General features: G+C 34.3%; 1 long non-coding RNA gene across 2 annotated transcripts; it reads right to left on the minus strand.

Annotated features, from left to right (window-relative positions):
• Positions 1 to 711: 711 nt before the first annotated feature.
• Positions 712 to 11,988, minus strand: LOC145720188 (uncharacterized). 2 transcript variants are annotated; one of them, XR_014143009.1, is made up of 4 exons: positions 11,763 to 11,988; positions 3,353 to 3,438; positions 2,564 to 2,609; positions 712 to 1,694 (listed from the first exon to the last, which is right to left on the minus strand). It is a non-coding gene; the product is annotated as an uncharacterized LOC145720188 (long non-coding RNA). The 2 variants fall into 2 exon arrangements; XR_014143010.1 differs by lacking the exon at positions 11,763 to 11,988 and adding an exon at positions 4,018 to 6,988.
• Between the last annotated feature and the right edge of the window lie 3,565 nt (positions 11,989 to 15,553).

The following is a 15,553-nucleotide window of genomic DNA, read 5'->3' on the forward strand; positions in this document are numbered from 1 at the left end:
ATCTTTAAAAAAAAATGAAATCTTGCCATTTGCAATGACATGGATGGAACTAGAGGTTATTATGCTAAGTGAAATAAGTCAATCAGAGAAAGACAATTATCATATGATTTCACTGATATGTGGAATTTGAGAAACAAGACAGAGAATCATAGGGGAAGGGAGGGAAAAATGAAACAAGATGAAACTAGAGAGGGAGACAAACCATAAGAAACTCTTAATCTCAGGAAACAGACTGAGGGTTGCTGGAGTGGAGGGGGTTGGGAGGGATGGGGTGGCTGGGTGATGGACACTGGGAGGGTATGTGCTATGGTGAACGCTGTGAATTGTATAAGACTGATGAATCACAGACCTGTATCCCTGAAACAAATAATACATTATATGCTAAAAAAAAAAAAAAAAAAGACTTTTGCATGATTCCATGCTACTTTGCTGAATACGTATTAGGGAATTAAAGTTTGTTGTTGTCTTCCTCTGAGATATTTTAATGCTATACATTTGGGGATGATAACAAAGCTTTTAAAAGGGTGCTTTTTTATTTTTTGAATAATTTGACACATGTGTTAATGATAGGTTCCCACAGAATGCATACATACCTACATTTACCAAGGATATTTTGTCAAATATGTATATAATCTAACAGCTTTAATGAGGATATTTTGATATATATGTAGAAATTTGAAAGGTTCTAGAAATTAACCAATCTAAAGAATCTCAATTTAAAAATGAAGAAACTTGATTTTTTAAAAATATTTAAATAATGTGTACTTGATTTTTGTATCAGTCATCTCCCTGTCAAAATATATATGCATATTCACATACACACACATATGCAAACAAGCTTTGAGAGGACATAGGAAATATTTCCACTCTTAATCTCAAAACATCTCCAATGTACTCTGTCATCACATATAATCAATTTTAAATATACATATTTCAATATATACTTATATATAAACATGATTTGCATGTAAATATAAATATATATTTAATATGCAGTATATATTCAAATGATTTAGTAAATAATGTCTAGAAAATATTTTTAATTATTATAGTTTCAGAATGTAGTTTCATACATACAACGTATGTATGAATAAATGAATATGGCATGAGAAATTACATGTTTCACTTTTAATATAGGTAGAATTTTCACAAGAAATTGAAATATACTTCTCAATAACATGTTGAACAATAAAGAAAATAATAAATTACGATCAAAATGTGTAAAATTCAAGGGACTTAAATGTCACAATTTTTTTACTTTAGAATTCAGGTATTTTAATTATCTTAAGCAAATAGTATTATGAAATATTTAATGAAGTAAGAAAATCTTGTTTAAGGACCAATCCTTTGAAAAGATATTGGATACTATTTTTTATTAGTCCCATATTTATGGTTTCTTCTTTTTATTTGTCTCAGGTTTATTCCTTTAAATTTAGCTAGATGATACCATTTAATATTTATACTCAGTAAAAGTACTGTAGTTTTTGAAAATCTGTTGCATTATAGTCAACAATTGCCCAAGTCTGATTTATTGAGCTTATATACTTTTCTTCTATATATTTTTTCCTACAGTATGAATGGAATCATTGCTGATTTTCTATGCACATAAGAATTGAATTTCTTCAAATAAATCTTATGTTTCTTTTGTGCCCACAGAGACATCTGGATACTCATCAGAAGTGTAAAAATCCCAACTAGAAAAAAAAAAAAAAAGAATTATCCTTTCTTATTTCTATGATAGATATAGCAAGTTCTATTAGAAAAAGAACCTATTTAGCTCTTAAAATATTTCTCAAGTGATACTTCTGTATCAATTTTCTTTACTCATATTAATTGCCTAGCATAATATATATTCAACTATTTTTACCACATGGTGGAATAAACATAGAAAGTACATAGCAGAGGTCAAAATAAATCCACATTTTTTTATATCCCACTGCCACAAAGTATTTCCAAATAAGGAATTTTTATCTTTCTGAATTTTTCAATAGTAGTTTTCTGTATGTATATAACATACATCTACACACACATGCATATAGCAAACCACGTTAATTATGATTCAAAAATTTTATACAGTGGAACAAATAATGGATGAAATGGATGTAATACATACCCTTTCCAATACATGCAGTTCATTTCAATTTAACTCTCTTATGTGTGTTAAAATGCCCAGCATTTAAGATCACACACTCATGCTCCCAGCCTTCCCTTCAGAGACATCACGGACACTTGAAGGACACAGCACATACACATGTCTGTCTGTGTTCATGCATAAGAGAGAGTTTCAAGTGAAGTGCATTATTATCACTACTTCTGTTAACAAATCCTTGTTGCTAATAAATATGTTTGAGCTACATTTTCTAGGTTGGATTAAGCCACAATTACCTAGAGATTTTTGTTTCATTATATTTTAATACTTCTAAAAATGTCCAAGATAAAAATAAAAATGGAAGCATAAAATCCTTTTGCAAAGCTGCCAAACTTTAGTACTATAAAAACTTGTTCTCAGAAACCATTTCTCTTAAAGCTGCACTTACTTAAATGTCAAATAACCTAGTCTTACCTGGCAGTGTTTGTGTCATGACTGTGAAACTAATCCATGATCCAATCTGTTAGATTAAAACATAAATTAATAAATACCTGTGATTAATCTAATATTTTTTTATTTGTGGTATTATATAAGTAATGTGAAAGCTTAAAACACAGTGGGAAAACTATAGGTAGAAATAAATGTCACCCAAATAATAATTTTGTTGTTAAATATGATAGTCATAATGCCATAAAAAGCATCATATTCATAAAACAAAATGAAAGATATGGTTCCAAAAACTTTGATGATAAAAAAAGGAATCCTGAGGGGCGCCTGGGTGGCTCAGTTGGTTAAGCGACTGCCTTCGGCTCAGGTCATGATCCTGGAGTCCCGGGATCGAGTCCCACATCAGGCTCCCTGCTCAGCAGGGAGTCTGCTTCTCCCTCTGACCCTCCCCCCTCTCATGCTCTCTCTCTCTATCTCATTCTCTCTCTCAAATAAATAAAAAATCTTTAAAAAAAAAAGGAATCCTGAAACATTTCAAGAAATTTTATATGAAGATTGTAAAGTTTTCTTTAAAAATAAATATATATGAAAATACTCATGTTTTTGCAGGGAAAATTGTGGTTAAATGTTCCAATTTCCTATGCCTATAACTTGAAATGAAATAATATATCATAATTTATATCTCTGATATACAGATCTACCGATAAAATCTGTGTATAATCATATATATTAAACTTTAATATATGTAAATACATAAGCATATGCATTTAGTGTATCAGAATAAAGTTTAATTATTTACATACATAAATAGCATACCTCATAAGTGTAGTTAGGACATGAAACCAGGAAAAACATCCATGTGAAGGGGTTATAATTTGGACTTGGAAAACAGGCATTAATTCCTTTTAGAAAGAAGAGTAAAATATCAATGATGCTACATATTGTAAATTTAATCATATATGTCTTATATGATTCTAAATTCCCTAGAATAACTTATACAACATAAAATGCCATCATATATTTATAGAAACCTATTTCCCAAATTACTTAGAAGAATTCCAGTTTCAAATGTTATGACCTTTTGACTCAAACAGAATACCTGTCATTTTCTATGTCTATAGCTATGTTGATGATAATCAGTTCTTTAAAATTCAATATATAAATGTTATTTTGCATAATAGATGCAGCTGAATTGTACACTGAAATCAGTAAATGTGCTTTAACAATTGCATGCCTCTTCTCTTTTAGTGTTAAAGGCAATGATTTGGTTGAGATTATTAAATACTTCAAACATCCCTTTCTATTTAATTAGTGAAAATCCAAAGGGAATTTTGTAAGGATGTCATTTATATTAGGAAAGTGTGAAAATCTCTCATAAGAGGATTACAGTGAATATCAGCATAGTTAATATTCAGAAATACCACATAAATTATTTCTGCTCAGCAATCAGGATTGTGATTTACAGTTTTCATTATACTTACCATATTGTCGCTTGATTTTTGTGATTTTTTTTGCCTTTTAACTTCTTTCAAGAAATATTTTAGATAACAAATTTATAAAGATTTCAAGTTGAACTTTGAGCAATGACACGACACTTGTAAAAGTAAATATGAATTATAAATTACTGTTTATTCTCTATAGCAAATTTAATCAAATAACACATCAACTAATCTCTTTTAGTTATAATTCTAAAGTCATAATGAAATGTCAGTATTTTGTTTTCAGACTTGTAACTATCGTTAAACTATCAAAGTAAAAAAATATATTAGGTACTGTGCAGATTTCATGTACTGCTCATTTCAACATAAGGATAAAAACATACCATTTAATATTACAGATTCTCTTGATAACTTACATGCAAGTTCCTTTGTGTAATGTCCATATATTCATCAAAAGATAAGTGATTGAGGAACCTACTATCCATGTTATAGAAACTGAATTTCAGAGGTGGAAGATACACACAAGATAATCTGGGTTAAACCTAGTTTATGACTGTTCAGCCTCTAGTGGTGGTGGAAATGTTCAGGGATCCACAAATAAACATTTCTTCTAGTTTGTAAATTTAATAACCAAAATGTCTTAGGACCCAGAAAAATATATGTATATAGATACTGTCTCATGTATGTATTTACTGTTAATTTTAAGGTGTAAGTCTAGATGTTACTAATTTAATACTTACAAGCCCATGAAATGCTTTCTCAAGCTATAGTTACTATTAATAATAGAGCTTCTATTAAATAAAAGTCAGAGGATTTTTTACATTACAACGCTGCACCACACAGAATCTTCTTCAGGTATAAAAGTTTATTCCACAGCTTCAGGGATAACTCCTGGCAGAAAACTTTCAACCCTCAGCACCCTCTATAAAGATTGTCTGGCAGAAGGGAGAAACCTCACCCAAGGTCACACTCATTCTTTGGTATAGCCTTAATCCAATATTTATCAATGTGGTAAATTGAGGACTCAACTCAGAATAGCATTGATTGTTCATCCTAGCTGTAGAATGCCCCTGAGGTTCATCTGAAACTCCGCTTGAAACTGTATGACTCTCAATTTCTTCCCCAAACATGACTTATTTTTTTTCCCATTCATAAAATCACTCTCTAAGAAACCTCCTGAATGCTAAACTCCATTTCAGCATCTGCATCCCAGAAAACTGAACCAACAATAGCTGCCACCAGGAATGGCCCCCAAAGCAGATAATGGATTGGCATTTTAAAGTGGAATGACCTACTGAAAAGCCTGCAATGAGTACTGCATCACTGATGGTAGGTCTTGAACAGATAACTGCTGGTACAAGAGTAGCTATGCAAGTGTAAAGCCTTTTACCAATGGTGTGCTGGCATGCTATTATGGTGGAAAGGAATGCGTTATTTGGTCCAATGGAATTAAGTGGTGATCACTATCAGTGCTCTTGATAAAAATAGCTAAAAACTGAAATTAACAATTGGCAATTAAAATCCAGCTGTGAAAGCTAGAGGGCCTCATCAGAGAAGCTCTGATCTCTTGCAATGAGAGAAAGGCAGAGAAAGCTGAGGACCAGGCCAAGGACTTACTTGCAAGAGTAGTCAGGCTCCAAAGAAAAAAGACTTCCAATCCAAACTTGGTCTGCTAAGCCCAGGTTGTTGTTCACAAAATCTTGGAATATATAGATTTCCATGAACTCCCTGAACCTACAGAAGTCACCCACTCCTCCCTATTAAAAGTTAGCACACCCCCTTGCTTAAAGGCAATACATATGCCACTCTGTTGCAAGAAAATTCCCTCTAAGATCTTCTCCATGTACTTTCTTAACTCCTATGCTATAGGCTAGGGTTATAGTACAATATAACCTACCAGAGTTTGTTCTGGACTGATAAGGGAAAAAAAAAAAGAATTATGCCCCAATGGACCTACAGAACTCAGCTCCCATGAACTAGCTAATTATGGAAGAATGTATGTACATGTGATTGGATTCTGAGGGTACTTGATAAGAAAGGCAAAATATAAAATTGGACAACAGTAGGTTTATGATGTTGGCACAGTCTTCTGGGACATAGGAAATAATGTTCTGCTAAAATGGTACAAACACGCTAACATGCGTCTGGAAGTATGAACAAAGTAATGGCACATAGTAAGTGAGGAAGAAATGTTAAAATTCCATGGCAAGCAGGGGACAAAATATATCAAAGGGCTTGGAAAAGTGGGGATCCTAAATTAGTCTATATAAGGCTGTAAAAGGAAGACCCTTTTCCGTGGGAGAAATTTTTTTTTCATGTTCTATATTCCCATGTTCTTTCCTATGTTCCATAGAACTTTTCCAAAGCTATAATGAATGTTTTAGTGAAAGGGGCACCACCAGCACTAAGATTAGTGTTATGTCTCTGCTATTCCAGGCTGAGTATAAGTGATGTCATCTTAAAACTAGGATGGACTAGTTGTGATTGGGATTTAAGGATCCTTCCCTCCCCTTTTCCCAAATCAAAAGCATTTCTAGTTGCAGCACTTACCTGTCATAAGCCAGAATGTGTAGTAAATTCAGAAGAAGCTTGATCCACAAAGCGTTGTGGCTAGTTATAATAATGCAATGTTCCTAGAGGCTAGCTAATGTTTACCTAACAGTACTATTTTTGAATTTAGGTAAAATAAGAGATGAATAGTCCAGAGATTTGGAGCAGCTAACTTAATATAAAATTCCTTTCCCACTTTTTGGACTTTAACCAGTTGTAAGACACTAAACTCATTGGTAGAAGAACAACCTGGAACTCAGAAAAGAAGACCCTGCAACACCAAAACAAGTATCCATGAAAATTTTATCCTCTAGATGAGGATCTAGGTAGGGGCACCTGGGTGACTGGCTCAGTAAGGTAAGCATCTCTTGATTTCAGCTCAGGTCATGATCTCAGGATTATGAGATCGAACCCCATGTTGGGCTCCATGATGGGCATGAAACCTGCTTAAGATTCTCTCGCTCCCTCTCCCTTTGCCCCTCCCCGCTTAAAAAAAAAAAAAAAAAAGTGAAGATCTAGGCCATGCCAATAGGTAATCCCTGAGACATTAAATGTTCATGTTGAGGGTAAAAGGAATTTAGCAGTTTGTGGAGGAGGAAATTAGTACAAATCAGTTGTCATACCAAGACCATACATTTGTCGGATTCCTAATTTGGATATGGGTTAGCAAATAAAACCTTTGTGTTTGTGCCCTACCCAGGGGACTCCCCAGATTCTGAACTTGAGCTGGGCTAAGAGGAATCCATGAGGTGCTATCTGGCCAGACTTAAGTGGATTCTATTTCCTTGGTTCTCCCTCTACCTAGGACTGCTCATTTTATTGTCCCCTCTTCTAGATCAGTTCTCCTTTGATTTGGATGTGTTGAGGTTTGTTGAGGAGGTTGGAGAGTAGATTAGCAAAATTCCAAGAGCGAAATTACAGTGTGTTAGGGTGTGGGGGGAAAATTAAGTCTTATTTTTTCCCTACATGGGATACAACACTGTGAAATTCAATCTTCAACAAAGGCCCTGCAATTCTCCTAAAGCATAGTTCTTTGTTTCTTTCTTTAACAAAGTTAAGCTAGTGTTAATAAATTAAAAAGAGAAATTGCTTGTCTGTCCACTTCAGCTTTGTTTTATGCCCATTTCATATTGTTGTTTGTGTTGTAATTCATACTTTGGATACCATTTCTGATGTGTAAAATTGGTTGTCTTGTAAATATCTTATAAAGAGTTCAATTGTAAATAAACTACTGTGGCTGTTAAAAAAAAAAAAAAGCTGTGTACTCTCCCACTAGCATATCTCTTTTATTTTATTTTTTTAAGATTTTTATTTTTATTTATTTGACAGAGAGAGACACAGCGAGAGAGGGAACACAAGCAGGGGGAGTGGGAGAGGGAGAGTCAGGCTTCCCACAGAGCAGGGAGCCTGATGCGGGGCTCAATCCCAGGACCCTGGGATCATGACCTGAGCCAAAGGCAGACGCTTAATGACTGAGCCACTCAGGTGCCCCAGCATGTCTTTTTTAAATTTCCCATACTCTGGTTTCTCTTCATATCATATAAATCTTTCACCTTTTTTTAAATTTCCCCCAGAAAGAGAGGCCTATTGGCATCCTGACAGGGCTACTCAAAGAAAGTATACAAAGCGGATCCGTGAAAATAAAAAAAAAGGAAGAGACTGTGATGGTTTCAGTGATACACTGCCAAGATCCCCAGTGGGTGTGATAATTTCCATAACTTGTAAGTGCTAGTAGCAGAAAGATTTCAACTATCAGACCCGCTGAGAGGATGGCCTTGACTAAAGAGAGCTGCCTTATCCTTGGTCATTCACATTTCCCAGAGAGATCCATACCTAAATTACCCTTCTTTTTCTAGTCATTCCAACATAAGACAGCTCAGAAAGATTATTCTAGCTTCAGATACCCCTATAGAATTGACTGAGGCCACCCATGAAATGGCATCAATTTCTCACTTAGCAAAATTCTCCTTCCTTCCCTCTTTTCCATACTTTGTAATAACCTTCTTTTAAACTTATTCTATATCAGATTGTGTCTCCTGGGGAACACATTTTGTGACACCTTGTTTAAATAATATATATTAAATGGTCCCCCAATACATAATTTATGGCTAAGGCACATCTAGGAAAAAGATATTACCACAAAGTTTAATTAATACATAATGGGGAATAAAAATTCAGGAGCAGCAGAAAGTTTTTCAAAGCCAGCAAAAGAACTGATATTTTAAAAAGGAGTTTATGAAGAAAAAAAGAATTCTATACTGTATGTATAGAAATCTAGAATTCATGGTGAAAAAAAGTGGGTCTACCCTGAGAAATTGTCTGATACTTGATAGATCAGAACACTGGATATGAAGAACTGAAATGAGATGAAATGATTTGAAAGTAGTGAGACCAGAAGGTTTTCATCTTAGAAAGCACTGCTCCCATGAAAAGAAAAGTAGTATTGGAGAGCAGTTCATGGGGAAGACATTGCTTGGAGGCTTAGAGGAGAAGGAAAAGAAGGAAACCGTTCTGGGAATTGTGGGATGTATAGAAAAAGGAGTGTTTAAAGAATCAAAAGACACAATAAAGAAACCCCCCATCCCTTCCAGAATACACTTTAGGGACTCCTCTTCAAGCATCCCATCTGTAAAAAACATTTGTTATTTCTCTTTTAGGACAATCCATACACTTAAAAATGAACATAAGTTGACCGGCATTCATATAAGCTTTTTATGTCAATAAAATAGAAAGTTCCTTTTTCCATGCTGATAAAAATACCCCTCAAAAAAAAGAAAATTGAAAAATTTTAACAGAACATGCCTACACAGAAGCATTTGCAGGTACTAGAGGACATAACTATTAAGAATTCCAAAACTCAAAATAGATATGGCCAACAAGAAAGGAAAAAAGATGAAAGGTGATTGTACTCAAGAAAGAAATTGTAGGACGCCTGGGTGGCTCAGTCGGTTAAGCAACTGCCTTCGGCTCAGGTCATGATCCTGGAGTCCCTGGATTGAGTCCCGCATCGGGCTCCCTGCTCGGCAGGGAGTCTGCTTCTCCCTCTGACCCTCCCCCCTCTCATGTACTCGCTCTCTCTCATTCTCTCTCTCTCTCAAATAAATAAATAAAATCTTTTAAAAAAAAAAGAAAGAAATTGTAGAAAAAGAAAAAAAGTCATTTCAGTAATATAGACATTTCAATTTGCCTAAGAGTGGAATGTTCAATAGAATAGAGGATATTAAGTAGATTAACAAAAACAACCAAAAACAAAGAAAAAGCTAAAAATAGAAATTGATAAATATTAACATATAAAGATATAACATATATAATTTACCCCCCTGATAAAGTCCACAATGCAACAAAACAAATTTTAAACTATGAGAAAACTTTGTAGAACTAAAAAAAAAAAAAAAAAAGACATGAATCAACCTACTGGAAGTTTACATCATGTTTCTGGGAAAATTGACCTGAAATTACGAACTCTAAAACATACCCTACAAAATTAATAGACTTAGTGGTAAAGAAAAAATCTTTTGAGTCTCAAGGCAAAAAGACCAAATCAATTAACAAAGAAGAGATTAGATTGGCCTCTGATTTCTCAAGAGCAATATATAAGCAAGACAAAGGGTGGAGTAAACACTGAAGAAAAAAGTCTTTTTCACATGAACAATTCCAAAATCATGTTTGACTTCAGAAACATGATGATTTAAAATTTTCATTTTCAAATCATGATACCATAATCCAAATAGATGAAGAAACTTGAGCAAGGTGACACTGTTAAAGGGTCACAGTTAAGACTAAATTACTAATGTTCATAACTTTGGCAATCCTAGTATTTTTACAGGACTGTATTGTGTTTCTACACTAAAAACAAATCAGACTATCAGAAGGTTTTCAATTGGGCTTCAAATACATCCAAAGAGAACTCAGCAAATCTATGAATTTAGGTCAGATAAAAATGGCATCCATCCATTTAAGGAAATGTAGGCTCTTCTTTAATGCAAAAGCAGACAATAAACCACAATAGCATTGGCATTAATCTGTTAATATTTTTCAGCAAGATAAAGTACAAATATTTTCAAGTTATATTGTAGTTATTTTAGATATCTATATATATTTCTATCTGTCTCTGGATATATGGTCAATAGTCAAAAAAATTGACTATCACAGTATTATGTAATGTAATAAAACATGTTATATATTATAGCTGTTTTATATATTCATAAATGTTCTAACATAGTAAATTTCCTTTGTGATTCTATATATTATATGAAAAAAAATATTTTGGAAAGTGTTTCACCAACCTGCCAGAAATGCGCAAGGCAAGAAAATGTTAAGACATTCAGGTAGATGTTAAAAAACACTTGAGGCAAATGCACCTTCATATTTGCAACTAGACTGATAACAACATGAAATCCAAATGTTGACCATTGCCATTTAAAATATAATTAAATTATGTGTCATATACAAAACTCAGTATGAATCCATACCTATAATTAAACCTGAATGAGAGGATTAATTTACCAAGAATATCTTTATATAAACGCTGTGAATTTTGTGAAATACTTTTAACTAACTACTAAATTCAAAATGTCCTCCCAGGCATTGCTATCTCAGAGCTACTGAATTTGTCAAAGATCACTATTATTAAAAAAAGTTTAAGTCACTTGAAATACCGTGAGGTTATATCAATTATTATGAAAATTAGATCAAGATTGAGAGTTAAGCTAAAAAATTGGCATTTATCACTGGATTTTATACTGCCTTAGTTCTTAATCATCTGTTTATTTTTTACATATTTAAGTGAGATTGTCATTTGATGTGGGGGGCATGCACATTTCATTTTAGAAAAACCATTATTAGAAAAGACGATTTAGTTGGGGCGCCTGGGTGGCTCAGTTGGTTAAGCGAATGCCTTCGGCTCAGGTCATGATCCTGGAGTCCCAGGATCGAGTCCCGCATCGGGCTCCCTGCTCAGCAGGGAGTCTGCTTCTCCCTCTGACCCTCCCCCGTCTCATGCTCTCTCTCTCTATCTCATTCTCTCTCTCAAATAAATATATAAAAAATCTTTAAAAAAAAAAAAGAAGAAAATACGATTTAGTTCAAATATTTTAAAAACTTAGGCATACAGGGGCTAGAATTGGGATATATTCTCTTAAATGTTTCCAACTATTGCTTTAAAAATTGTTTAATAAAGGCTTTTAAAAATAATAATTAACATTGTTTAGAGAAGATAAAGAGAAAAAGGGACTAACCTGTATGATTGGGATGAGCCAAGATTACATTGATGAAATGATTTCCAGCTTCACAAATCTGTAAAACATTTTAAACTATTCAGTGTAATCTACATGTTCCTCTTTAAAAATCATATTCTATAGGGGCACCTGGGTGGCTTGGTCCATTCAGCATCTGCCTTCGGCTCTTGTCATGATGCCAGGGCCCTGGGACTGAGCCCCAAGTCGGGCTCCCTGCTCAGTGGGGAGTCTGCTTCTCCCTCTCCCTCTGCTGCTCCCCCTGCCCCTCCCCCTGCTCCTTTTCTCTCTCTCTCTCAAGTAGATAAAATCTTTAAAAAAATTTTTTAAAAATCATATTCTATAGATTTGCCAGTATCCATTTAATATATTAATTCCAAAGATCCAAGAGATATATTATTACTCTAATTGTAGGGAGAAGGAAGCTTATATCATAATAATGAAAGAAGCTGTTGTAGATATATATTGAATTAACATAATGAATCACATTGAGCTAGATACTTTGAAGATATTATTGATCCTTTTTGATAACTAGGTACAAATTCCCTTGTTAAAAATCAGGTTGTGCTGATTATATGCTTTGTACTTGTTTAGTAGATAAGTTTCCATGCCATGAAGAGACAAGTCAGGTCGTGGAAGATAGATTTGGCATAGGTATGCATGTTCTAAATTCATTAGCACAGTAGCAACCCTGTTACTGCAAGGGTGGTAGTGTGATGCCCAGCTGGTTTCAACTCAATTTAGAAAATTGAGTGGAAGCAGTACTGTCCCACAAAGACACTTGCTGATTGTCTGTCATCTGACCCCTTGATCATATACACTCCACTAGCCGTCCCGGTCCATAGACCACTATGACGTCTAAGAAGCTCAAGTCTTACTAACATCTTCAGGGGCAGGGTTAATGTTTTTCCCAATTTGCAGGTGCCTGGGTGGCTCATTCGGTTGGGCATCTGCCTTCACCTCGGGTCGTGATCCTGGGGTCCTGGGATCAAGTCCAGCATGGGACTCCCTGCTCAGCGGGGAATCTGCTTCTCCCTCTACCCCTCCCCCCTGCTCGTGATCTCTCTCTCTGTCTAATAAATAAATAAAATCTTTAAAAAAAGTAATGTTCCCAATTTGCAACATGTGTCCCCAGAAGTTAGTACCCTTTCCTTTGTCATAAATATGCTTCATCTGATTAACACTGGATATGTATTCAAAATTTAATACTTTGTTATTAATAACATTGTTATCCAATACCATTATTGTTTAGAGTCATCCAAATTTTCACTATAATATATCCCTAAATTGAGCATGTTTTTAACTCAGTGCCTTTAATCCTATTAATCTCTTAACATATATCTGATTTTGTTCTTTTCAACAATTTCTGTAGGGATTTCTTCACATATAATAGTTTTGTAATTGTAGAAGAGGTCCTTAGTTTCTCAAGTTATCATTAGGAATAAAAGCTGAATTTTACATCTTCACATAATAATTTTATAGTTGAACTTATTTATAGGTGAATGTGGTTAAGAGTGTGAGCCATTGTTGAATGAACTTGTGCTCGAATGCCTCATCTTTTACTTTTTAGAGATTACATGATTAAGACATCTGAAATTCCATTTCTTCACCTAAATGCTGATATTACTTTCTTTCTCATGATGGTTATTTTAGGATGATTAAATGAAATGAAGTGTCTGACATATGAATTACCCAATAAAACTGTGATAATTTTAGTTACCAATGTCATCAATTAAAAACCAGACAATTACCCTACATTGATTAATCTTACTTCTCTAAATTTCTATCTCTCACAATGGCAGCACCACAAAACACATAATTACTAAATTAATAATTTGTTTTCTTTGTTCGGTCTTTTTTTTGCTCTTCTTTCAGTCAAATGGCATGTCATACTTATTTTCATCACTCACAGTGCCAAATGCAAAATGGAATATATGATAAAAAATACTTATTAATAAGCAAATTAGCTTACCAACTCTGTGAACAAATTATATTTTAGAAATTATGGTTTTTCTTCTGGTAAAACATATTCACTTTATGATTATCAATATTTTAATCTCATTCAACCTTCAAAATATTTTCTCCTTCCTACTTTTCACAACACAACTAGATACGAAAACATCAATCCTCTACCCAAAGTATAGGCCATGGAAAAATGAGCATTTAGCTTCAGTTAGACCACTAGCTGTATGTTAATGCCATAATTTATCATTAGGTGCCCCTTCCCCCCTGCCGCCAAATAAAACATAACATATTGAAATAAGAAATATGAGAGGTGATTTAAAAAAGTGGTAAATAATCCAACTTTTCCATCTTGCTATCTACAGATGAAATGCATATCCATATACATTCTAGGGGTGGAGAGAAAAAAAATCAGCTATATCTATATGTTTAAAAATACTTAGTTTATCATTAACTTAGCGAATCTGTAATGGATTTTAAAGAGCAATTGTGACTATTTTCAACTTTCACCTTAAGCACTGGCTTTAATACTCTCAAGAATGAATGTGTCCAATATAGGTTAATTGACCTAGATAAAAGTGGTTGATGTAATTTCCTCTTGGGTCAGAGCTGAGTAAGATTAGAAAGTTCAGTCAGTGCTATAAAACTCAATATATGGTTTTATTGCTGAAAAAAAAATCAGAAGAACATTAAATGTGAAACAGTGGAAAATTTTCTAGCATTTCCAACACTTAAACATTTCTCCTGGGTTGATTCTTCTCTAAATCAGATATCTGGGGTGCCTGGGTGGCTCAGATGGTTAAGCGTCTGCCTTTGGCTCAGGTCATGATCTCAGGGTCCTGGGATCAAGTCCCGCATTGGGCTCCCTGCTCCTTGGGAGCCTGCATCTCCCTCTGCCTCTCTCTCTCACTGTCTGTCTCTCATGAATAAATAAATAAAATCTTTAAAAAAAATAATAAATAAATCAGATATCTTCCTTTGGCACACTATATGTAAACACAGCAATTTCACAAATAAAGTTTGAGGAAGTTGCTATCATTAGGTTTGATTTTTACATTACTTAAACTTTAAATTATCTTATATAGTGAAACATACAGATGTGTAGAAGAAGCCCAACTTGCAGAGACCTACTTTTATATAATTTCTGTAATGTTCTTTCTTGCAAGCCTCAGCAAGTGGACATACTCTATTTATATAAATAGTGAAAACACTGTGTCTATGGAATAAAATCTAGGGGCGCCTGGGTGGCTCGGTTAAATGTCTGCCTTCAGCTCAGGTCATGATCCCAGGATCCTAGGATTGAGTCCGGCATCCAGCTCCCTGTTCAGTGAGAAGTCTTCTTCTCCCTCCCCCTCTACCCCTCCCCCCTCCTGCTTGTGCTCTCTCTCTCGTGCTGTCTCTCTTAAATAAATAAATTAAATATTTAAAAAATAATAATAAAATCTAAACACCCTAATACAGAATTTGTAGCCATCAAATAGTAGGCTTTGTCATTTTGTCTTAGTAAAATTCTTTTGGTTTCCAAAGTAAAAATGAGTAATTTTTATTCTGTAATCTAATAGTACTTTTATAGGAATGAAAATGAACGGGGTGCCTGGGTGGCTCAGTCGTTAAGCGTCTGCCTTTGGCTCAGGTCATGATCCCAGGGTCCTGGGATTGAGTCCCACATTGGGCTCCTTGCTCAGCCAGAAGCCTGCTTCTCCCTCTCCCACTCTCCCTTGTTGTGTTCCCTCTCTCGCTTGTATTTCTCTCTCTGTCAAATAAGTAAATAAAATCCTAAAAAAACCAAAAAACTATATTATTTCTGTATATATCTGTTCTCCCCAAATATA

This window comes from Leptonychotes weddellii, chromosome 2 (assembly GCF_054177405.1).
Source record: "Leptonychotes weddellii isolate Sample4059 chromosome 2, ASM5417740v2, whole genome shotgun sequence".
Lineage (NCBI taxonomy): Eukaryota > Metazoa > Chordata > Mammalia > Carnivora > Phocidae > Leptonychotes > Leptonychotes weddellii.